General features: G+C 35.8%; 1 protein-coding gene across 17 annotated transcripts in view; it reads right to left on the minus strand.

Moving 5' to 3' along the window:
- Window positions 1-25664, minus strand: part of ralylb (RALY RNA binding protein like b) — a 490264-nt gene that overhangs the window by 415701 nt on the left and 48899 nt on the right. For 9 of the 17 annotated variants that reach the window (XR_015525250.1, XR_015525251.1, XR_015525247.1 and 6 more), the window contains exon 4: window positions 5277-5411. The gene's annotated coding sequence lies outside the window, so the exon portion shown is untranslated. Of the gene's footprint in view, window positions 1-534; window positions 641-1603; window positions 1719-2094; window positions 2214-2317; window positions 2378-2758; window positions 2815-5276; window positions 5412-5525; window positions 5884-6233; window positions 6406-6510; window positions 6674-25664 lie in introns of all 17 variants that reach the window. The other 8 variants (XR_015525256.1, XR_015525252.1, XR_015525253.1 and 5 more) reach the window with 3 other exon arrangements.

Consider the following 25664-nt stretch of genomic DNA (forward strand, 5'->3'; position numbering starts at 1 on the left):
AATCAAGTACTTTTAGGCTTTTAACATGTGAAAATCTACTTCTAACTTACAGACAAGATTACGTTAGAGAACATGAAAGCCATGGGTGATTTTTTAAAAGATAATGCTAATGATAAGTTAATGACATCTGGTTCGCATAAAACAAAGTAATCACTAAGCATTCACTATTGGCAAAATCTGCCGAAAGGCGCAGCAACACAATCAAATGTGTCAAAGTTGAGCAGAGAACTGAAGAGTAGTCAAGCAGTCTACTTCATAAAATGTTTGTGATAATATTTTGCGGTCAATTCGTATTACTGTATTTCAATATGCAGTGATGGCATGTCAGTGAGACAAATAAATATTATTACACCTCACTAGTGACATTTCCTCAAATTAAATCATCATGACGTTACCGTGCACAGCATCAGTAAAACGTTAAGAATAATTTAAATACCTAATTTTTTAAAACAGTCACTGCTGATTACAAACTAACATTAAAAATAGGCTTACATAAATCCTGAATGCATGATAATATGAAGATTTATTACTCACTGATGTCGAAGCATTTCGTCAGAGATGTAGACAGGACAGAATATGTGCCATCAAATGAGCTCTTGTGCAGTCTTTGTTGAACATCAAGGTAGTATGTTCACTCACACTGTAAAAAAAAAAAAATCTGTTATTTTACATGTTTTTTTTTCCCAGCAGCTAGGGTAATAGAGTCATTTGGTTAAGTCAAGTGGTTTAAAATAATTTTATTTATTAAATACTTGCTTACCCATATATAGATGTAAAAGTAACCAAAATAAATAATTTATTAAAATGTGTGGGATACTAAGCATGTTTGGTCTACAGAGAGAAGTAAACATTTACTTTAAGCATTGATCCTAATGAATCTATTTCTGAACAGCAGAGTCACTCGCTATTTTCAAGAAACGACTAAAAACTCAACTATTTAGTCTCCACTTCACTTCCTAATCTGCAATTGCCTATTTGAATATCACACTAACTGTACAAAAAAAAAAAAAAAAAAAAAAAAAAAAAATTACTAACACTTCCCTTCTTAGACTTTACAGACCTGAAACTTGCCTTTAGTACTTATTCATTGTTGCTCTTAGTGGTGTAAATTGCTTCCTTGTCCTCATTTGTAAGTCGCTTTGGATAAAAGCGTCTGCTAAATGACTAAATGTAAATGTAAATGTAAATGTGAACTACATCCAACCTCGCCTCGGAAACAGCATTTTTGAGCATTTAGATCAGGGGTGCTCAACCCTGTTCCTGGAGATCTACCTTTCTGCAGAGCTCACCTGCAACCTTGATCAAACACACCTGTCTTTAATTACCAAGTACTCCTTCAGATACTATTTAGTTGGTTTAGTTGCGTTTGATCAGGGTTGGAGCTAAACTCTGCAGAAAGGTCGATCTCCAGGAACAGGGTTGAGCACCCCTGTTTAAGACAATGAAAAATAAGACATCTAGATGATATTTTATATTCAATCATTTGTGAAATTTAAATGACTTCTATTCAGTATATACATAAAATAAAATTAGAATAAGAATAAAAAATAATACTCTATGCCAAATAAAATACTTCAGATCTAAATAAAGCAGGTGTTTATACCTAAAGGTTCCTTTCCTTCAATTAGTTTAGATGCAGATCCCTCCACATCTGTGCTTTATTTGGTTCTTGACTTAAAAGTAACTGGTGTCGCATTCCAGGTCCATCACAATCTGAGCTAGAAAGACAATATGGCAAAAGACAAGACACATATAAATAAAAGTCTCAGAATAAAATATTTAAAAGGATAGTTTACTTTTCTGCCACCATTACTCCATGTGTTTTAAATCCATTTAAATTTCTGTTGAACACTAAAGCAGATATTTTGAAGAATGTTAGAAACTATTGACATCCATATTTGAACCAAATTTCTTTTAAAAAAAATATATGAGTTTGTGTTCAATGGAACAAAAAAAATCTAACTATTTTGAAACAAGTGGAGGATGCCAAAGATGCCATTATTTTCATTTTTGGGTGAACTGTCCCTTCAATTCAAGTGTCACGCATTACTCATAAAAACTGATGTATCGCTTGAGGAAAACTAAATCAAGTACCTCCTGTGAGCAAGCAGAATCATCATGCCATTGTATTCAGCCAACTGACCCAGCCGAGGCTCGAACCAGCAACCTTCTCGCTGTGAGGTGACAGCAGTACCTACTGTGCCACTGCGTCGCTAATGGAAGAAGAAAAAGAGGTTGTACATGAAACTCCTCAACAAATCTGTGAACAACTTGACATTTCAAAATCTAATCAAAATGAGGAAGACATCAACATTACCTTGAATAATCAAGTGAGGAGAGATTGGTAGCATCAGTTTTTCAACATCAATTGCTGTAGCTGCAAAAAAGATAAATATAATAAGAGTAAAATAAGACTTAACATTTAATAATCTAAATCTATGGTACAACCATACCAATCTGTACGGGGTTCAAATAAATTTGTATACAAATCATTCCCTACACCTGAACACCAAAAATAAAATGTACAATTAATGATACACTATACAATAAGCTCATTAACCAGTGAGAAATAGACGATTAATATGAATTATGTTAAAATTAACGTTAGCTTAAAAGACATTTTTTATTATCAGCTCAATTTAATAAAACAGTTAGACTTGTTTCATTGTGAGTTTAGTTTGAATAACTAACTTACAGTTAACAAATTTAACCATAATTATAATTTAGTCATAATGACCACATGAAGATCAGAGCTTACCTTAATCTTAAACGTTTAACTTTTCATGGTGACTTTGCCTTCATCTCAGTGTTGTGCTGAAATAGAGAATTCATTAATGCAGTTAACCCCAAGTAAAAGTTACGTTCTTTTTAGGTAACGTTACTATGGTCAAAAACTCACTCAAGATAAACTCACTGTAAGTTACGTTATCTAATACCTCGCAATCACTACAAACACGGTCTGGCGTCGAATAACGTGACATACCTACAACTAAAGTAACTTGGTTAATTATTTTAAATTACACACACACTACACGGAAATATACACAAAACAATCATTTAACGAACAGAATTTGACTTTTAAACACTTACCGAGGATGAATTCACTGAAAGAAAAGGCGACAGGTGGATTTCAAATTAGAAGAGCCGTTGCTTGCCTGGTGAATCTTGACTCGAGTCGGCTCGGTTCTATGAATCGGCTCCTTAGAACAGTAAAGAGTCGAATCCGCCTAAAACCGATTCCTTTTTGTATATTATTGTAAGACACAACAATGAATCATTACTATTTCGTTATACTGCTCGGCCACACACATTTATACACATATTGCTGAATGTGCTTGTGAACACGTGTGATAAAATAATTCCCGAGCAAACGGTTCAATCTGATTCGGTGTCGTTTGAGTGCTGAACCGAACCAGTGCAAACGTGATATTGATGAAATAGTAATATTGGTTTTTTTTTTCACTTTACCAGTGAAAATATTACATATATCTGACTTTACCAATAAGAATAAGGTTCGCTTGAAGTGTTTTGTGAATTAATATTTTTTTCTCCCAGAGTTCATTTCACAACAAGCAACTATAATGGCGGATGAGAAAAGCCAGATCATATCATAAATATTGCGTTTAATATGTCACGAAATGAAGTTTTAACAGTTTTTCATGCAATAATGTAGTTCTTCCAAACTCAAATCTGTGGTTTGTTTTTAGATATAATGTCTAATTTTAAGTGTGCTTTGCAGATAGGGGAGATTCTGACCTCCAGGGGTTGACGGCGCTCCATCACTCATGTATCCGGCAAACCTCATGCTTTAATCGGCCTAGACATTATTGAGACATGCCCCTGTCTTCGATGACTAGATAATAAATGTGTTATGAAATAAAGTTTTAACTGTTTTTCATGCGAGAATGTAGTTGTTTTTAACTCAAGTTTGTGGTTTATTTATTAAGATGAAAATGCGGAGATATGTGACCTCTACGGTGGCCCATATGGGTGCCCAATATTCTTGAATCCGCTTAAGCTGACTTTGAAATCATTTTGTGTGTTTAACAGTCTTTGGTTACGTGAATCAATTATTTTTGTTCCAATTTACGTTTTGGTTTAGCACAAAGTTATGTTTATTAAATATTTAATATTTCCATGTTACCTTATAAAATGAAGGTGCAGTGCACCCAAAAATGGAAAACCAGGGGACAGTTTAATGCACTGAACAGTCTGAAGAAACTGGTTAGGTTATTTACTTCACAAAATAATTTGTCTAAAAATAAATAAACATAATAATCATAATATATAGTGTGTGTGGAGTTGTTCTTGGTAATTTGCAGTACTGTATTTAGATGCACAGTAACTGATTTTTCCCAAAATTCATTATAAAATCTACAGTAACATACTGTTAACCATGTTCACAGTATAGAAAAGTTGAAAATACATTATTATACTGTGAAAACAACAATATATACAGTAACAAACTGTGCACAGCTTATACAGTAAAAAACTGTTGAGAAATGCAGTATAATACTGTGAAAACAACAGAAATCGTTTACAGTGTGCCTCTTAACAGTAACTTACCTGTACATGTGTTTTACAGTAGCAGGACTCTACTGCAATTTCATTTTACAGTAAAATAGCCTTACCGCAACTTCTTCTTAAGATAAAATGCCCTTTAAAACACTTAATATTACAGTATGACAGTTTTACAGTACTTTTACAGTTATTTATTTACAGTTCACACCATCTGTACAAAACCAAACCAATGACTTTTTTTCATGAACTGTCTCATTTTCGTGTTCAACTACAGTAGCAGTATTTAATCACTTTGATTACAGTAGAATACCACAAATTCCTAATATGCAGTAAGTTACTGTAAAACTTTTAAAATGGCCCACAATGCAGCGCATATTACAGTAGTGAACTGTAAATAATGCAAGTGGTATTTTACTGGGCTTTTTTACAGTAAATAAATAACTGTAAGATTGTGGGAAAGTCTAACAGTGAGACTGCGTCTCATTTGCAGGTCTCTTTGGATAAAAGCATCAGCGTGTAGAATAAGCTCCAATGTTGTCTTCATGACTAATAGACTTGCATCAAGACTAAAAGTCTGGTTAGGCATGACTAATTTCTAAATGTAAAAGAATTAAGCTATCAGAGGGACAAATTAAGACGTTTGATACGATGACATGTTTGATATATTGAATTAGAACCAATTAAGATGAGCTTTAATAGGTTTGTTAGACTCTCGCGCGTGGTAACAAGGTTATATGGAGTCACAGTACACGCACCGGTTAAGTGTATTGGAAGAGATGCTGGAGATGAAAGTTGAAGTGTCAGATTCCCGTGGGAAGAAGCCTGTGGATCCACCAGCGAAGGTTTTTCCCCAGATCTGCGTGTCTTCAAAGGTCACTCACTGCATGGCTCTGTACTCATAAAAGAGACAAGACACAGATAAAAGAGCAACTGATTAAATTAGAAGCAGGGGAAGACAGAACCAGCTGTGATGATAAATGAACTTTCATTAGTCTAGTTTTTACATTAACTGGGAAGAGGGCGAGATGTGCCTGGCTGTAGGGGCGTCTTTGTCCTTGTCTTATTATGTTTTCTTTCGCCGATGTGGTTCAGAGAGAAAAGACGGAGATGAGAGAAAGAAGAAAAGACTGAATTTCAAATGTGAGCCTACAGAGGAGTAGGAGTCGTCCCAATCCGTCTGCTATAAGCCCAGAGTGAATTTTTGATCATGGACTCGGTTAATCAGGATGGGCTCAGAGAGATGAAGCCTTCTAAGACTGAAACCCATTCCAAGACAGAGGACAGATTTAGTTCGTCACTAAAATAAAATAAAAAAAGCTTTCCAAGAGTCTTTCCAACAAAACTAGCAGCATCTCTGGAAATCTGAAAAACAAAATGAGGAGAGTATGCTAATTTATTTCAAGTTTCTTTGTTCAACATCATTTGGGAAATATTTTAAATTAAAAATAATAATAATTTATTTTGACTTCAACTGTATTTTTCATTAATAATCGACATGTTATTACAAGTTTTTCAGATCTGTTCTATCTGTTTACCTATTTATTTAAAGAAACTACAGATTCTACATTAGTCTAACAGATATTCGCCTGCACTTGTTGCTCTTTTGTTTGTCTGCACTCTTATATTGTATTTTCACGGTAACATATTGGTAGCAATGTTGCCAGTGTAGGCCAGCTAGTGAGTGCTGTGCAGGTAAACCTCACTCCTCTGACCTCTAAAGGTTCTCTAGCGACAGATATAGACAGCGACAGATGCTAGAGGCCATGGTCTTTAGCCTCCTTGTTAGAGCAACCGACTCCCATGCGGAAGGTCGCCGGTTCGATTCCAGCTTGGAGTGGGTTGGGCGGTGTAGGACCGGCGGTGTTACACCAGCAAGCAAAGACTCTAGAATACACAAGACATGTCACTCGTATAGTTTTAAATGGGAAAAAATGTTTCTCATAGAAAACTGTCAAGTTTGGTGAAGTAAAAATTATGGTTTGGGGTTACATTCAGTATGGGGGCGTGCGAGAGATCTGCAGAGTGGATGGCAACATCATCAGCCTGAGATAAAGATATTTGTGCTGCTCATTACATTACAAACCACAGGAGAGGGAAAATTCTTCAGCAGGATAGCGCTCCTTCTCATACTTCAGCCTCCACATCAAAGCTCCTGAAAACAAAGTAGGTCAAGGTGCTCCAGTATTGGCCAGCCCAGTCACCAGAAATGAACATTATAGAGCATGTCTGGGGTAAGATGATAGAGAAGGCATTGAAGATGAATCCAAAGAATCTTGATGACTTTATTAATAAGTGATTTGAGTCATTGCAGAGATGTATGGATGCAGTCCTCCAAGCTCATGGGTGTCATTCACAAGTTGATTCTGTTTCACTACAGCATGACTTTATATTCTATACTGTACATTATTTCTGTTAAGCGACAAAACTTTTGTCTAAGCAAAGTCAGAATGTCCTAATTAAACAGTTAAAAATCAAGACATGATCATATTTTATTTGGATGAAATAAGTGTAACCTAGAGGCCTTTGCCTTTCATATAAGCCACTTCCGATATCAAATGATCAACTAGAAGTCAAGTTATTATTTGTTGCTCCTAAAACCAGGATTGGCGACAAGACTTTTGTCAGTAAGTATATAAATATTATGATAAGATGTATAAATTTCACATAACATTAAATTATGAATGCTTTTTAACACTGTAAATATCAATGTTTTATATATTCAATAATAATAACAATAACAAGCTTATTTATACACAGCTAATAATAATTATATTTATTTTCATTGTTATTGTTGTTGTTATAGTGAATAATAATAATAATATCAATGATAATAACAACTATTATTATTATTATTATTATTTTTATATTAGCTTATTAAAAAAAATATTTAATTGTAAAAATTTAGCACCATTTTTTTTTGTTTTCAGATCATTCAGAAGGTGATGATTCACACGTGTCAATTAGTTAATTTATATAGCTTTATTTTACATGCATATACAAAACACATCTTCTCACTCCACCCTCTTATTCCAAAGTCAATCACATTATGTCATTAGTTAGACGACAACTCAATAGATTTAGTTTCAATTATTTTTAAATAATCCATACAGAGCAGTGAGCAAACCGAATACTAGAAGAAAAAGGGTTTCAAAACTCGAGCTTTGACCTTGACATTGACACATACAGAACATCTGATCTGGGATTACAGCAGCGCTGCGGACAACTTAGAATGCCCAGGTGGACACTTGACCTTTTCACTGAAATCGCATAGTTAGCAGGTCACTTGTCTAAGGTCATGGATGGAATACACATTTGCTCACGATCTCCCAACTGGCCTAAATAAACTTTTTAAGATGCTCCATGCAGTCGATGGCCTTCAAGCCGATGATCAATCTGTACGCCTTCACACCCTCACACAAACACAATACGTTCTGTCTATTCCAGTAATGCCATTACATTTGTTCTGATAGCGTGCTTTTATTTTTCCGTGCACGCATTCATTGTGTTTCCTGAAGGAATCAATACAGCCGAATAATAGATCTTTCTTGCAAGCTGCTTTGGTAAGACAACATCCTCTAAGGAAGGAATTTACATTTTAATAATATGCACTGCTGGGTTTGAGAAAGAAGTTGTATTTGTGTGCTCTGGGCATGATTTTAAACGCTACTGTTTTTATGCAACGATACGCCGGCAACTGTAACCTAAAACTGTAAAGACTTGAAGCCGCACTTGATTTGAGGAACTGTGAATAAGCTCACATGCTGCGCACATCCAGTAGGAATCTGTCAAGGATTCACGCTGAGCCTTCCGGGGCCGGGACATGAAAAAAGTGCCCTGTTGTCTTATAAACTTGAACGCTGAAGCGTCTTTGAACTAAAGGCTAAAAGATGAACTTTGCAGCCTCTGCAGCGGCGCATTTACAGCAGAGAGAAAGATTCGCTGGCTCAAACTCAAGGCAGAAGATTCCTTAAAAGGGACTTTTCATTTTATCTACAAGTCCAAAGGGTCATTTTTTATTTTCCAACTTTCCAGTGGAGAAAAAAAAAAAGCCAAGACAAAGATAAAGTGTTATGTGGTAGAATGTGGAAAAGAAGAAACTGAAACTCTCTCTTGTAAGCTAATCTGTGTGCTTTTAGCTGCTCTTTCTCGAAAGGGAACCAACATTTTTTGGCTCTGTATAAATGCATAAATGAGCATGGCTTAGATCATTTCTTCTTTATTACATACAAACAGCTCTGTAAATAAATGATTAGGAATCCATTTTAAAGTAATATTTTTTAAGTGAAATGTTCAGTTGTGTAAAACTTTCCATGGGAATTATTGGCAATATATTAGAATTAATAGGAAAATATAGGAATTAACAAGGAATAAACTGGGAGCTTAAAAACATGCAGATTAACATATAACTGCAAACCTAATCAAAATAGCTTAAAATAAACGCTGAAGAATAATCTGGGTTAAAACCACCACAACCACATTTAAAGCAATTTCAGTAAAATGTCTATGTTAATGATAAACATAAGAGATTTCTTTTAAAACCTTTTTTTTAAATTTTAAACTGTCCAAACTTTTGACTCTTATTATACTGTACATGGGCGAGTGGGTAGCGCTGTCGCCTCACGGCAACAAGGTTGCTGGTTCGAGTTCCGGCAGGGCCAGTTGGCATTTCTGTGTGGAGTTTGCATGTTCTCACCGTGTTGGCGTGGGTTTCCTCCGAGTGCTCCGGTTTCACCCACAGTCTAAAGACATGCGGAATAGGTGAATTGGGTAAGTTAAATTATGTGTAGTGTATGTGTGTGAATGAGAGTGTATGGGTGATTTCCAGTGATGGGTTGCAACTGTAAGGACATCTGCTGCGTTAAACGTATGCTGGATAAGTTGGCGATTCATTCCACTGTGGCGACCCCTGATTAATAAACGGACTAAGCCAAAAAGAAAATGAATGAATGAATGTATAGAGAATAGATACGGTTATAGCTAGTGCCAGACAGAATCTGCCAACATTTTTTGCTATTTCTGCAGAGAATTAGTAAAAAATCAGCGGATTTATGCAGAATGATTTTAGGAAAATCACAACTAAAAACTTATTATATGAACTAAAAAATAATAATTTTTTTTATTTAATATAATGTTTACGATGCAAATCAAATTAGACCCATTTATTTAGTAAACAAATCAAGTCTCGCATTTAATAAATCTACTAAATGACAGAACATATTACTGTACAAACTGTACTGTAATTAAATCATATGAACATTTTAATACTACTATTATTATATGGCAATACTATGAGTGAAATTAACTTAAAAACTGAATAAATATAAATGTACACATTTACACAAGTAAATACACAGACTTAATTATGGGTTAAAAATCTGCAGATTTCTGCGCACGCAGATTCTGAGTGTTATAGTCATCATCTGAAGTAGATTAAAATTTAATAAAAGGTGTCAATCATATTGATGGGTATGAGTAAAACTCTTTTGAACCATTTCAATTAAATGTTCCAGTTAATTCCAGTGGAATAAATCCCAAATAAAGTTTAACTGGAAGGTTTCCAGAAATTTCCAGCAAATGTTGAAACCTTAAATAAACTACTAATAATATGTCTTCAAAATTAAACAAAACAAACAAAAAAATAGAATCTTATTATTTAGAGAATTTGTTTGCAAAACAATGGCAATAAATAAAATATTGAATGTTTTCAGACATTTAATATTAATATACAAGCAAAAGAAGTCAGCAGGGGCAATTTTAGGATTTTCATTTTAAGAGGGCTCAGCTCTTTATAGGGTTAAAAAATTAGACATTTTAGGCTTATTATAAGCTTCGTATTACATTTATAAGTCATAATTTAGAAATGTGTCTAATATGGTAGGGTTGTAAGCTAAACTAGCAGTATTCCACTGTACTGTATAGGCGGGCACAGCCATTTGAGTTCTGAATGAGTCAAACGGGTTCAACACACCTGTTTACTGTAGTACAAACACCATTTTGTACATTCAAGTACATTTTTGTTTCCATGTATTAAATAAATAAAACTTCCTTTTTTCTAATTAATAATAATAATAATAACAATAATAATAATAATAATAATAATAATAATAATAATAATAATAGTGCTGTCACCTCACAGCAAGATGGTCGCTGGTTCGAGCCTCTGCTCAGTTGGCATTTCTGTGTGAAGTTTGCATGTTCTCCCTGCGTAAAAACTTGTTGGATAAGTTGGCGGTTCATTCCGCTGTGGTGACCCCGGATTAATAAAGGGACTAAGCCGACAAGAAAATGAATGAATTAATTATTATTATTATTATTATTTAGAAAAAAAGGCAGTTTTATTTATTAAACGGCATAATGAAATGGCCAATTAATTGGCATAAATGTAAGTATATATTTTTAAACCTACAAACTAATTCACATATTTCACGATCTGAATCATAATAATAAATAATAAATATGTTTTTAATACAAGACAACACATGATGTTTCCATCTCTGTCCGTGACTCTAACAGTTCAAATCAGTACATTTACTAAGTGGTTCTGTCACTGTTTAATCCTTACTGTGTACGACTGTATGATATATAATTAATGCCACATGCACTGCAATGTTTCTACATTGGTAGTAAATAAAAACAGATAAATCTTCGTTAAGAGTTAAATTTTTTGCTGGAGGAAACAGCTGTGATTATGAGGTGAACATACAGTAGATGGGACAGTAGATAGGAAACCCAATTGCTCCTCTATGACATTGGGGTACAAGTGACACAAGTGTTTCTATAGCAAAGAACTGCAAATAAGCAGATATTACAACAATTCAGCAATAAACACACACCTTGTTCTCTCGCTCTGCACAGCTGTGGTTTGCTGATCAAATGAAAAACAAAAGACAGAGAGGAGCCGAATTCGCCATTCTCATATCAATTATAAAGGGGACTGAGGCGATAAGTTAGTGTACAGTTTATGAGCTAATCGCAAAAGTTTTTGGAGGGCTGAGTAGAAAAAGGCCAAGCAATGCCCATGGAAGTTAGTCTAAAAAATATTACATTCACATCTAATTAAAGAAGTCGGTGCATACTAGGGTTGTAACAATATACCGGTATGACGGTCTACCACGATTTGAACGTGCACGATTATCATACCATGAACAATTGCATATCAACGGTTTTAACCCTTAAAGACTGAGACAGCCGCCCGCGGCTAAAAATAAGTATTGCTCTTAAATGTTTAATAACTTTTGATCCGCTGATCCGATTCATACAATTCAAAGATTGGCATAAAGAAGAGAATCTCAGCTTTCAGTGATACAGTGCTGTATTACATAACATTCGCGGACTTTCAGAGGTTCCGGAATCAGTGCTTTTACGTCATCAAAATTTGACAATGCTGATTTGACAAAGAAACGCTCGTCACTGTGTCTCTGGACAAACCAGACATGATATATTGATGCATTGTCCCTCCTCCATGCCCAGATTGGTTCAAACTCGCTAAATCACAACCAATAAGCATAGGTTTCGCTTTTGTTTGTGGAGCAACAATGAGCTTTTTGAACAACACGGAATAAGAGATAGGCATACATTCAAAACGCAAAAAAAAAGTTTTGCATGAAATAATTCTCATACTAAGTACTTTTGCATGCACAGCAGCACAGAAACATGACAAAACAGAGACACAGCAAAGACGAACTGCTGCTCTTGCTGTTTTCAAAAGACGCAAATGAAGGTGCAGCTGTTTGTCTGCATTGCAGACAACCATATCCAAATCCATATCCACAGACAACCATATCCATGCTGGCATATAAAACCTGAGGATGTTCCATATTGAATCTAGTTTCGTTATGTAACTATTTATAGTATAGTAAATATTTATATCTATTTTTTTACTGAGGATTTGCACCATGTTTATTTGGACTTTGACACATTATTTATTATTTTATTATTTTTTTATTTGTTCATTGTAAGTGGTGTTGTTTATAGTAACTAAAAATATATTATTTGGAAAAAGTCAAATTTGCTTCACTGTTCTATTATTTTGTAACATTTGTAACATAGCGTATACCGCGAAACCGTCAAACCGTGGTATTGTTTTAGACGATTATCATACCGTAAAAAATTCATACCGTTACAACCCTAGTGCATACAGTTTCCATCATTTAAATGGTTTAAATCAGTGGTTCTCAAACTGTGGTACATGTACCACTAGCTGGCTTACTTCTAGTGGTACGCGGAGAAATCACCAAGTAATGAAAGAAAAAATTAATGCAATTTTAATCATTTGATGTGCTCGATAACACCGATGTGATCAGCATTGGCTGTTCTCTAAAGCCTTCCATCAACACACTGTGCTTAAAATGTTTAGTGTATCGCATCATCAGCTGCTGAAAATCAATCCAAAAATGCAGAACTATAGAAAGAGGTGCGTGGCGCTTGCAGAGCAGATACACGCTAAAGCAGTGGTCCCCAACCCTCGTGCCACAGACCAGCACCGGTCTATAGATCAATTAGAACTGGGCCCCAAAAGATTTTTTAATTATTTACGTTTTATTTATTATCTGAGTCTGATCGATAATTTATTTTGAAAAATCTTTCATTTAGAAATATTACTGTATTCTCTAGTTACCTCTCAGTCACTTGAGCATCAAAATTTAACCCACAGGCTAGCAAAATTAGTAGAAACTGCAGCACGACGCACTTGCGTATTCCAGGCGTACCCGGTTGAAAACATCTTAACTTTACAGAATGCCGCTCCGCGAGTCATGTGGTCAAGTTGTCAAATTGTACAAATATGAATATGCCTCGTTTTAGAACTGTGCAGTGCAGTGCTGCTTAATTTGGCTTACTTTATTTCAATACTGGTCATTTTGGTGGTACTTTTTTTTTTTTGAGGTGGTACTTGGTGAAAAAAGTTTGAGAACCTCTGGTTTAAATAATTCACTTTTACAAATATAATTTACACAGAACTGACATGAATATTCATCACATGCAACAAGTTACTCGACAAATCAACAACTGAAACTGCACACACACAAAAAAGGGAAATGTTCAAACAATGCAACAAAGATTCTTCATGCACCAGTGCAAGCTGGGAAGAGGACGAATGGGACTGAATCACAAAGCAAAACAAAACAAAGATGCAGACCGGAAGAGCAAACACTGTCAGCACTGCGGAACAACCCGTGTCCACTACAATGCCGGATGAAAAAAACACATCTGAGTCAGACAAATAGCTCTAGATGATGACCTGTAATGGAAAGCTTCAGACAGCAGTAAACACAGATTTCCCTCAGGAAGCATCACCTCTTTGGCTAAGAGCTTTTGGGACTTCCAGACTCAGACAAACAAAGCACAGGCCAGTCGTAATACACAACAAATTGGCTGTATTGGTAAAAGATGGCTTTTGTAAATGGCTGTAACATTATGGACTTTTTCGGAAGCTGGAAAAAAGACCAGGGAATGCCTCATTTGGCATCCTAAGCATTCATTTATTCGCTAATAAATTACATTAATGTAAGTTAACTAAAAGCCAAAAAGCATCTCTAATAGGTGAAAAAAGTTATATGATGTGGCACATTTTCTTAAAACGCCCTTCAAAATGTGGCATGAGGACATTGTTATGGTTCTGACTGAATAGTTTTGGTTTTGAATCATATATTCATTCATTAGGCTTAGTCTTTTTTTTAGAGGTCTTCACAGCGGAATGAACCACCAACTATTTCGGCATATTTTTTACGCAGAGGATGCCCTTCCAGCATTTACACACTACGGCTAATTTAGTTTATTTAATTCACCTATAGCGCATGTGTTTGGACTGTGGGGAAAACCCACGCCGTCGCCAACACAGAAAGAACATGCAAACTCCACACAGAAATGTCAACTGGCCCAGCCCGGACTTGAATCAGCGACCTTCTTGCTGTGAGGCCACAGTGTTAACCGCTGAGCCATGGTGACACCCTGAATCATATATACTGATACATAATATAATCATATATAATCTGACCAGTTTTTTTGTGTCTACATTTTTTATATATACATCAAAAACGTATTTCTCATTTATGAACTTTTTTTTTATCTAATACAATGATGGAATAACAAATTGGGGATGTTTTTTTTTTGGATTCAAAACACTAAACAGCTGACAAAAAAAGAGCACGTGATTGGTTGAAGAAGTGTTACTAGGGGAACATTTTTTACTCGCTTCTCAGAGAAAGCTAACGGTTAAGTCCAAAATTCATACTTTTCCAATTTTAGGGATTTTTACTTGACAAATAAGCATCATCTGGCTAAAAATGACACAAGTGGCCAAAAAAAAAAAAAAAAAAAAAACTGTACCAAATGTGACATTTCGGCAAAACATTCGGTTCGCAGATCACAAAATTTAAAATTAAACATTAAGTATTAACATATAGTAGCCAATTTATCAACACCTGGAAATGTTGCCAGAACCTCAGAAATATAGGCTGTATGTCATATAATAAATATTCTTAAAGGGTCATATTTATATATAAATGTTTAAGAAATTTTGAAATAAAGCATAAACATATGACATATTTGATTCCTCCGCATCCCACTAGAAGAAAGCCAGCTTACCAGTGGTACATGTACCACAGCTTGAGAACCACTGTTCTAGATTGAACAACATCTATTAGCTCAGAAGAGTTTATACATCCATTTCTGGTCAATTCCCGACTTTAAAAACACATGAGGCAAGCAGAATGTTAACTTTTAGTATAAAAAAGTAAGTGTAAGAAAGAAGTAGCCAAAATATTCTGAAGTGAGCATTCAATGAGGATTTTACAGTCTCATCATGTGGTACGTCTGAATTAATTCATACCAATTATATTCATACTAAACAGAACATACTTTATCTCAATCATGTAGGCAGTGGTGGTGCTAGTTTAAATGGCACCCTGGGTGAACCACCCCAATACACGCCCACTATTCGCAGGGAAATAATAGGCAAATAGACTTTTTATAACTCCCATTGGATCACATGTACTTTTCTCAAACAAACAATTCAGACTTATTTATTATTATAAATAAATACAATTATTATTAATATTATTATACAATTACTATTCTATTCTTCTATTCAATTATCCAGACACAACTAAAATTATATGCTAAGATCACTTAAGAAATATTTTGCATGAATATTATGACAATTCTATAGAAAACAAATAATATACATGTTTTTTAGAATTATCTGTTGGTCTGGACTGACTCATGGCCAAAAATTCTTAAAAGTCTTAACTCCCTGACTCTTTATCTCTCCTCTCTGCGTTGGTCAATTGGTGCTTTTGAAAACACTCTCGGTTGGATTTAGGAAAGTGGGTGGGCACTGGTCAATCAGTGTTTTTGAAAACACTATTGGTTGGGTTTAGGGAAAGAGATAGGTGGTTCAGTCAGTCAGTCAGTGAGTCAATCAACAGCAGCCTCTGGTGGATTTACGCGAGAAGAGCAGTCGCTAACAGCACTCCCGTGAGTAATTTGACATCTCAAAAAGTGTACACACTGCCTTTGGTGGATTCGCAAAAACAAAAACTGCAAATAAAAAAAAACTGGGACGTACTTGGTGCTCAACAGAAATGCATATAGGGGTACATTTTCAGAATGAGCCTAGGTTGCGTTTTTAAAAAGCAATGCAAACTAAAAATATAATTATTTTATCCTCTTTTTATTTTTAAGTGATGAAAAATATCGTTATTAACCTGCTGATCAGTGTACTACAAAGATGTGTAGTAAACTCAGTTCCATCTAAACAAATTACTAACCTGCTTTACTGACAAAATGCTCATGAAATGACCATAATTAAATCACACAGCCCAACAATCATGAAGTTTAAATTCAAATGTTATGCACTCTATTAGTTCTACAGTACTTATATTTGGTTTGAATAAACCCAGTATTTTATAGAGTGCATCAACTCAGACAGTACTCTTTTTCAGATGCACTAATGATTAAAACATTGTAGCTTAGTGAGGACTTCCAATTGAGCCTTATGGTGGCACACAAGACAGAAAGAAAGTTCTCAAGTACTGATGTCCACTGAGCAAGGCATTATTAGAAAGTTCAAGGACTGTAAAAAAAGACCGGCAGTGCAGGAAAGCTAAGAAAAATCCAAGGATCACCAGCAAAGCCATCCTGAATAATGGTATTAATGCTGCTGCTGTACCAACATTTCAATGCAGGCCTACATGGACACTGATCGCTTCTTCAAGACAAGCTCACCCAGCTTATCTGTCTTCTGGTCATCTGACAAGAATTGTTTGAACATGGTGCTGTGGCTTTTGTTTAAAAAAAATTTTATTCTGTGGTCAAGCATGGTGCTGTGAATGTAATGCTTTTGATTTGAGGCAATGGGCCAGGCAACCTTGTAAAACTAAATGAAATCATGAAATAAAAATAGGACTACATTAAGATTCTGGAGGGAAAAAAAAGATCAAATGGTCTGCAGAAAAAAAAAAACTTGGACTAGAGACGCAATGGGCCTTCCAAGAGGATAATGATCCAAAACACACAGAAAAAGTGGTCAAGAAATGGTTGGCAGGAAGCTATATCAATGTTTCGGAGTGACTGAGCCAGAGTCTGGACATAAATCCAGTTGAAAATTTGTGAAGAGAGATGGAGACCAGAGTGATGGTAAAAGGAGCCATCCAACTTCAAGGACTTGTTGATATGTGCCAAAAAATCAGCACTTCAAAGATCCAGTGAATAAAAATGTTAAAAACTCATTAAAAATAACATTTTTAAGCTGTGATGAAAAATAAAGGCTTTACCACTTTTTAATGATATTAAGTATAATTTTGGCAATTAAATGTTTTTTAAAACAGAAAAAAAGATGAACAATAAATAACAATATTAGGGCTGCAAAAACAAATCAATTAAATCAATAAAAAAACAATAAAAATCAATTACAAAAATTGTGCCAATGTATTTCATAACCGATTTGTGGTGTTGTGTGATGCAGGGATTTATTATAAAAAAATACAAACAAAAAAAAAAAACTTTGGGTGAGTGTGAGTGGAGTGAACACCCTCGGTCTCTCCCACGTACTGATGCTAGTAGAGTTCAGCGCCTCATAGAGATGGATGAGGAGAAAGGAGTTCAACAGCAGAGTAAATCACTAGAGTCCTACTTTTGTTTCATTTAATTTCATTTTCATTTGTTTACTTGTTATCCAGCTTGACAAGCATGACAAGCGTTAGTTCGTTAACCCTCAGATGGTTAGGTTGTAGATGGTGGTAGACGATGTTAAAATCTTGATGGTTCTGTGGGTCTTGACTTTCAAATTTGATCTTAATTTTGTATTTTCTATTGGGTTCAGGTCAGGTGATTGGCTGGGCCATTCTACAACTTGATTTTCTTTCTCTGAAAGCATTTGAGAGTTTCCTTGGCTGTGTTTTGGATCATTGTCCTGCTAAAATGTCCCCCCCTGCTTTCATCGTCATCATCCTAATAATGTAGATGTTGAACTGAAGCAGCTAATATTAAATTACAATGACAAAGAGCAGAGGGTTGCTGAAGAACTGAGAAATTTCAGCTGCTGTCTTGGCTTTTACTGCCTTTCTAAGCCTTACTTTCTACATGTGTTCAATCATTTTTCCCAGTGTCATTTTATTTTATTACGCATTTCCTAATTAGATTTGTTTTATTTGCATATTTAGATTCATTCGGTTTTTCACCGGGAACATCCGGTGAAAATTTCAACGGCACCTGAAAAATGGTGACAAGTTCAATAATTATTTTCCCTGCTGTACACCTATATCTTAGCATCTTTTGTCATCTTTTTGTGTTTTGTTGTTGTTGTTGTTATTATTATTATTATTATTATTATTATTATTATTAATAATTATTATTTAAAAATGTAATATTCATTAATAATATTTTTTTGCTTCTGCACTTTATAGCAAAAAAAGTCTCAATATTGTCCAGCTAAATATAGGCATGATGATAGGTTCTGCTTTTTGAGAGCGAGGACAGTGCCCAAGAAAATCCCATCAGAAATCGCTAACCAGAACTCATAGAAATAGCAAAGATATCAATGCATCTTCCAATTCCTGGTTGTATCCCAAAAAGTGACGCACACAGCACAGCACCTGGGGCCCAGTTGAGGCTATATATCCAAGGATATTGATTGCTCTTTCATGCAGAAGGTCTCAATAATGAAATGCCAAGAATAAAACGGAGAGGTGGATGCCTGAACTTCACATGCTGCTAAATGTTCACAGCACTGGTATGATCTAATTATCTTAGTGGAAAATTGTGCCTTTGGTTCCCGGTTTGCAGATTTACAGTGCGAAGTGTTGTGATTGATACAAGATCAGCAACACGTAAACACACTTGATAAAAAATTATATATATATATATATATATATATATATATATATATATATATATATATATATATATATATATATATATATATATATATATATATATATTTTTTTTTTTTTTTTTTTTTTTTTTTTGCTAAAATGCATCAATTTTGGGCAAAAAAAAAATTTAAAATGCACTTGGCTGAAAACAATAACTGCTTTGTAATGATATTTTATTATTTTGATTTATATTGAAAATTAATTTAAGTCTAATCAAATAGCAACATTTTACTGAGAGTCAAATTTTGTTGTCTTTTTACTACTCATATTTCTGCCCATTTTCCTCCTTTAGGGGTAAACCAAAACTGCCACTTTGTGTCAATTATTTTCAGTTGCCGAAATTTCAGTGCATTCCTAAAAATATCCAATAGTTTTCATCACACTTCACCAGTTGAGTCATTACTTTAACAATGTGAACTTTGTGTATTACAAGCTTTCTAAAAGGCTCAGTTTAAATATGTAAATGAGCCATTGTTTTATTTATTATACACTCGTCTGCATACATTTCTAGCACAAAAGGATATTGAATCAAAACTGTTGTTTATTTATTTTCTTATTACTAATTTAATCATGTTTTATATTAATTTATGCATGTTTTACAGAGGGGTTTTTTGAAAATCTCATTTACTGTATATCACTTAATTACTGAGAAAATACTGCATATATATTTTAAGTTTTTTTTTCAGATTTAAATGCTGCATATAGAATAATGATTATGAATGAAAAGATCCCTCAGTAAAAACCTTCATAATTCATTCATTCATTTAGTTTCCATCAGCTTAAGGCTGATTTATATTTCTGCGTCGAGTGATCGGCGTGATTCAAGCAAGTAGCTAATTTTGGGATGTGGTGGAACAGGATATTGGCATCATGGATATGCAGCCGACAAATCTACAGCTCCTGCGTGATGCTATCATGTCAATATAGACCAAAATCTCTGAGGAATATTTCCAATACCTTGCTGAATCTTTGCCACGAAGGATTAAGGCAGTTCTGAAGGCAAAAGGTGGTCTAACCCGGTACTATTAAGGTGTACCTAATAAAATGGCCCATGTGTGTATATTAGAAATAGTGGTAAACTTTATTTGTTTCTCTTTTGAAAGTCGCTTTAGATTATGGATTTAGGCTAAAAAGTGTTTATGAATACATGTAAATTATTTTTAATGCTGGTTGAAAACCACAGCTCCAGACCAAGGGGGAAAACAACAAGAAACATTAATGTTTTTTATGGGTTTCTGTAGCAGTTATTGTTTCAGAATTTGTTTATCATATATAATTTATTCAGGGCATCAGCTAGATCTGCTAAAACCCGGTGTCAAACAAGCACTTTTAGCACCCTAATGACACCTAACATAAAATACTGTCTCTGGGCATGTCTGGGAATGAGGGCGAAGTGAGCCCGTAAATGAGATTTATGCCTTCAGTGCTGAATTCAGTCCCACTGTAATGTGTGTGAAGAGCCTCTGGAAGATTCTGATCACTGATGTCGACTCATGCTAATCACCTCGCCACTTTCTTATGTCGGTCAAGAGTTGCTTGTATGTTTGCCTCTAGTCGTAAGACAAGACACTAAAATCAGTTTTTCATGCACCTGTCAATTATAAAGGCATTTTGTGCTGTCACAGTGTTTTTGTTAAGGATTCACTTTTAAGTGTTTCTTTTGCTGCACTACAGTATACAATATCTTTATTAACTGCTTCTTGGCATTGAGCAAAAGTTTTATTAAGATTCATATTATGAAGGTTGGCAGCACAGTGGCTCAGTGGTTAGCACTGTCGCCTCACAGCAAGAAGATTGCTGTTTCGAGTCCCGGCTGGGCCAGTTAGTGTTTTTGTGTGGAGTTTGCATGTTCTCCATATGTTGGTGTGGGTTTCCTCCAGGTGCTCCAGTTTCCCTTACAGTCCAAAGACATGCGCTATAGATGAATTGAAACTAAATTAGCTGTAGTGTATAAGTGTGTGTGTTTGCAAATGTGTGTGTAAGGGTGTTCCCTAATTCTGGGTTGCTTCTGGAAGGGCATCCGCTGCGTAAAATATATGCTGGAATAGTTGGTGGTTCATTACGCTGTGGCGACCCCTGATAAATAAGGGATTTAAAAGCAGATGTATACTTCTGCGTCGAGTGCATGCATATGATCTGGGTTCAACTCTCACGTGGTCGCATAGCCCTCGCCGTGGCTGAAGCCAATGCTGATGCACACCTCCTAGAAAATGTAACTACATGTCGCAATGACGCATAGCACAAGCTCTGTGATTGTTCGGCTTGGATGCGTTAATGAGCGTGGGTGGTGCTGAGAGCCGCCAGCCTGATGGCACTAAAAAACTGAACTACACTGTTCCAGTTACTATGACCATTTATGTGAAGCTGCTTTGACACAATCTACATTGTAAAAGCGCTATACAAATGAAGCTGAATTCAATTGAATTGATAGAGAGTGTGTTTACAAGTGTCGAGTCCTGTGAAGGAGCTCCAGATGGAAAGTTTTGTTTTGTGTTTACCTTATGATTAAAGTTGTTGCACATCTGCCGGTTCCTGCCTCTGAATGAGGGAGTTTAGGGTGCTTTTACACCTAGACTTTTGTTTCCGAACCTGGCGCGTTTTTCCAATTAGTGCGGTTCGTTTGGCATACGTAATACCAGCAATTGCGATTGGACCCATGGCAAAACAATCGATCCGAGTTCACCTGAATGCGGTGATCTCGGCTCGATTGAAACAAACTCTGCAGCGGATCGATTGTAGTGAGAAAGCAAAACGATCAGAGCCCAGCTATATCACAATGTATTATGGATATGTAATAGGCATATATACGGCTATATGAAGAGAGAATTATGAGCAGCGCGGGATGTCATTCCTATCGGTAAATATGCGTTTCATGTCAAATATGAAAGTGAAAGCATGTTAACTATTAACGAGAGCTGTTTATCTATTTGGAAAACTGACCGACCTGGAGTCTTGGTTTATCTGTTATTTCTCTAATGTAAAGCCTATAATGCATAATTCTAGCTAAGGCTCTGTATGAGAAAGTCTTACCTCTGATTTATACTTGGTGATGATGTCTGTGGGTGTCACCATTTAAAATTAAAGCGCAGCTTTTCACTTATAATGTCTTTTTACTTATCATCATCAATTAAAATGAAGACGCATGACAGCTAAGCAGGAATCTGAAAACTAAACAGTGGAACTCAGAACAATGTGAGGAGAGTTTACTTGCAAGTTACTTGTTTTAGCTCTTTTGGTCCGTTTAGAAACTTTGCAGTGTGAAAGTGAACCGCACCAAGAAAAAAGTGCAACATTGTGACAATTTTAATCCCTGAACAAAACAGGTGTGAAAGCACTCATAGCTACTTATTTACTTTTATTCATTCATTCATTCATTTTCTTTTCGGCTTGGTCCTATTAATAATCAGGGGTCGCCACAACAAAATGAACCTCCAACTTATACAGCACGTTACACGCAGCGGAGGCTCTTCCAGCCCCAACCCAACACTGGGAAACATCAAATCTCTTGCACACACTCACATACACTACGGCCAATTTAGCTTATTCAATTCACCTATACCGCATGTCTTTGGACTGTGGGGGAAACAAGAGCACCCGGAGAAAACCCACGCGAACGCAGAGAGAACATGCAAACTCCACACAGAAACGCCAACTGAGCCAGCCGGGGCTCGAACCAGCAACCTTCTTGCTGTGAGGCGATTGTGCTAGCCACTGTGCCACCTATTTACTTTTACTTCATTGTAATTATTATACGAATATTCAATTGATAAATCCAAATAGGGAAAAACTAATTAGGATGACCCAGTTTCTGTTAATAAAAAATAACTTTCATAATGAGAAATACCAAAAGAAAAATTTCTCTGTAAGACACCAACGGACTAGGAAAAAAATGAATTCCTTTATTACTATATACTGCTGAATCATGGATGAGCAATTGCTTTATTTTGTGTCATAGAATAGGGTACAGTTCACTGTTGCAGACAAATGCAATATACGTGGTTGATTTCAGCTGCAAAGCAATTCACTTTGCTATATGTCCTTATAAAGGTGAAGACCAGAAACACATAGAAAACAATTCCTTTTGCTTTACAGTAGACATTTATACTCAAGCCAGCCTTGTCTAAAACCTCCAAAATGAAGCGAAAGCCTTTACTATTTATTCCATTCTGTCTTAAATATTAGAGCTCAAATGAGCTTTATAAGCAGGAATACTGAGAAGCCGAAGTATTGTACTCCACAGGCCAAAGGAATACAGATTAGGGAATTAAGTGCTCCCGGTCCAAAGCTCTGAGTCAGCAAGCCTGGACGGAGAACTGCTCATTTATTTCCTCACATAAATAATGAAAGAAAAGTCTTTCTCCCCGCAGAATAAATAGTTTAGTGGCATATACGCCGTTCGACGGCGCCTTTCTTGCTCGTTTTAATTCCATTACAGCCGTCGCTGAGAGAAGGACATGGCGTATGAGTTTAATTGGAGGCGAGCTGAGTGATGGGAGATCTGCTACTCTTAGCATTTCCCAAACACCTGCCGCCTCATTACGACTGCAGCACTGCAGGAGAATCAATCACCAAATAAGCCCGGTACACCTCGGAAATGAGCAGAGAGAGATGCAATAAAGCTACTGGAGTCTGGAAACACGAGGAGAAGGGTGTGTGTGGACACGAAAGCAGGCCTGGGTTTAGGGTGTAGCCTTGCAAAAAAAATTCAGAGTGAACAGTGATGTCTATTTTTAAGGAAAAAGGATGTCTGTTCTGCAAATTCCCATGATTGATTGTTGTTTAAGGTGGTGTATTATGCAAAAATCACATTTTAACACAGTTGTGTGGCAGCAGTGTTTAAATATAGCCAGCATCTGAAGATAAAAACAAATCTTGATTTTTTTTATAATCTAACTTCATAAAAACACTGTAGAACAGTTTGATTGAGATTCTCCCTTTGTAAATGTCATCAAAGGGGGGAAGCCACGCCCACTAGAAACAGTGTTCAAACAAGCAAAAAAGTTCCAAAATACCAGTAAATTCTGACATCATTAACCAGAAATGACCTATAAACGGCTGTGCTTGTATTTGTAAACATAAAAGGGGTCGGCCCTTTCTTAATGGGTTCACTTTTATTTTAAGCTTCAACATTCATGCAGCTGCTTTTTTTTTCCAGAGACATCCAAAGGCAGAAACAAGAACCGCAGATATTTGTTTACACACTTAACTACATTACAAATTCAGTAGAATTTACAACAATTCATTCATTACTACATTCACCGGCTGCTTCAACATAAAATAACGGACAAAAAATTACAGAAATAGCCTTAAATTGTAATTTCTGGTAAATTTCTATAATTCAGCCTCTGTTATTTCACAGTAAATATCTGTAATTTAACAGCTGTTATTATTTTATGGTTTTACGGTACCCTAGCTGCTGGAAATAAACCGTAAAATTACGATTTTTTTTTTACAGTGATTTTAATTTACCAGCATTACCAAGGCATCACTAACATCACTAAGGTTTTAATAGACAAAAACAAAAATATTTAAACAAAATATCTCATCTTTTTATTATAAAATAAACACAAGTGTTAAAGAGACTCTTAAACTTGATTGATAAAATGTTAGAAAGTGTGTGCCTCAAACTCTGAGCTATTAATGGAACTAACCATCATTATTCAAGCACACACTGCAGCATTACAAATTGTGCATGAAAAGTTGAATGACTACATTCCCCCTATGCTAAAAATCTTTCAGATGGGGAGCCAGTGACTAGAATGCACAAGAAAAGAAACCAAAAAGCCATTCTGGCCACATCCTTTTTTATTTACAATACCCTCACTACTGCTATTCCGCACTCATTTTCGCATCATGTGTTTTTATTCTGAAATGAAGTGACAAGCGAGAGCTTTGTGTTTGTCTGAGGTAATTAGTCTGCTGTTATTACTGAAATGTGTATATTCCATACAAAGTGTGAAGCAGATAGGTTAGTTCTAGCGCTCGGAAAAGTTCAGATGTTTTTCAACCAGTTGTACCTGGAAAATGCACGTGTGTGCCGCTTGCACACCATGTGCACATCGCTCTTTCCATTGGAAATGACAAACTCCAAGACTGCAGCTCGCCACAAGACGTTTGGCCATATGAGAAAAGGTCGTGCCCAACTGAGCCTGGTTTGTCTCGAGGTTTTATATCCTTCACTTTCGCCAACTGGTGAAGCTTTTTCCTCGCAGCTGTCGCTACTGGCTTGCATAGTTCGGGACTTGTAGAGCTGCGCATCGATGGATTGCTCTTCAGTGTTTGGACTCTCAGCAGTGAATATTAAAACACATGAACTGAACTAATCTAAACTGAACTTTAAATCTGAAAACTGGACTGACATTGTTTCAATTCACTGCAATCTTCTATGTGAAGCTGCTTTGACACAATCATTGTAAAAGTGCAATACAAATAAAGATGAGTTGAATTGAATATGTTTTGAAGAATTCCTTCTTCCACCCCTACTCCTCCTCCTTTCCTATATGGGTGGCACAGTGGCTAGCACTGTTGCCACACAGCAAAAACATCACTGATTCTAGTCCTTACCAAACCAACTGATGTTTCTGTGCTGAGTTTACACGTTCTCCCTGTGCTCATGTGGGTTTCCCTCGGGTTACAGCGGTTTCCTCCCACCATCCAAAACATGCAACTTATGTTAATTGAATAGTCAGCACCATAGACTTGCTCCTAGTATGTAGTTATCTCTTAAGAGCAATCACTATCTTATTTAGCTAGTACAGGTGAGTTCTCAAG

The sequence above is a fragment of the Danio rerio genome, chromosome 24 (assembly GCF_052040795.2).
Source record: "Danio rerio strain M-AB ecotype USA chromosome 24, GRCz13ab, whole genome shotgun sequence".
Lineage (NCBI taxonomy): Eukaryota > Metazoa > Chordata > Actinopteri > Cypriniformes > Danionidae > Danio > Danio rerio.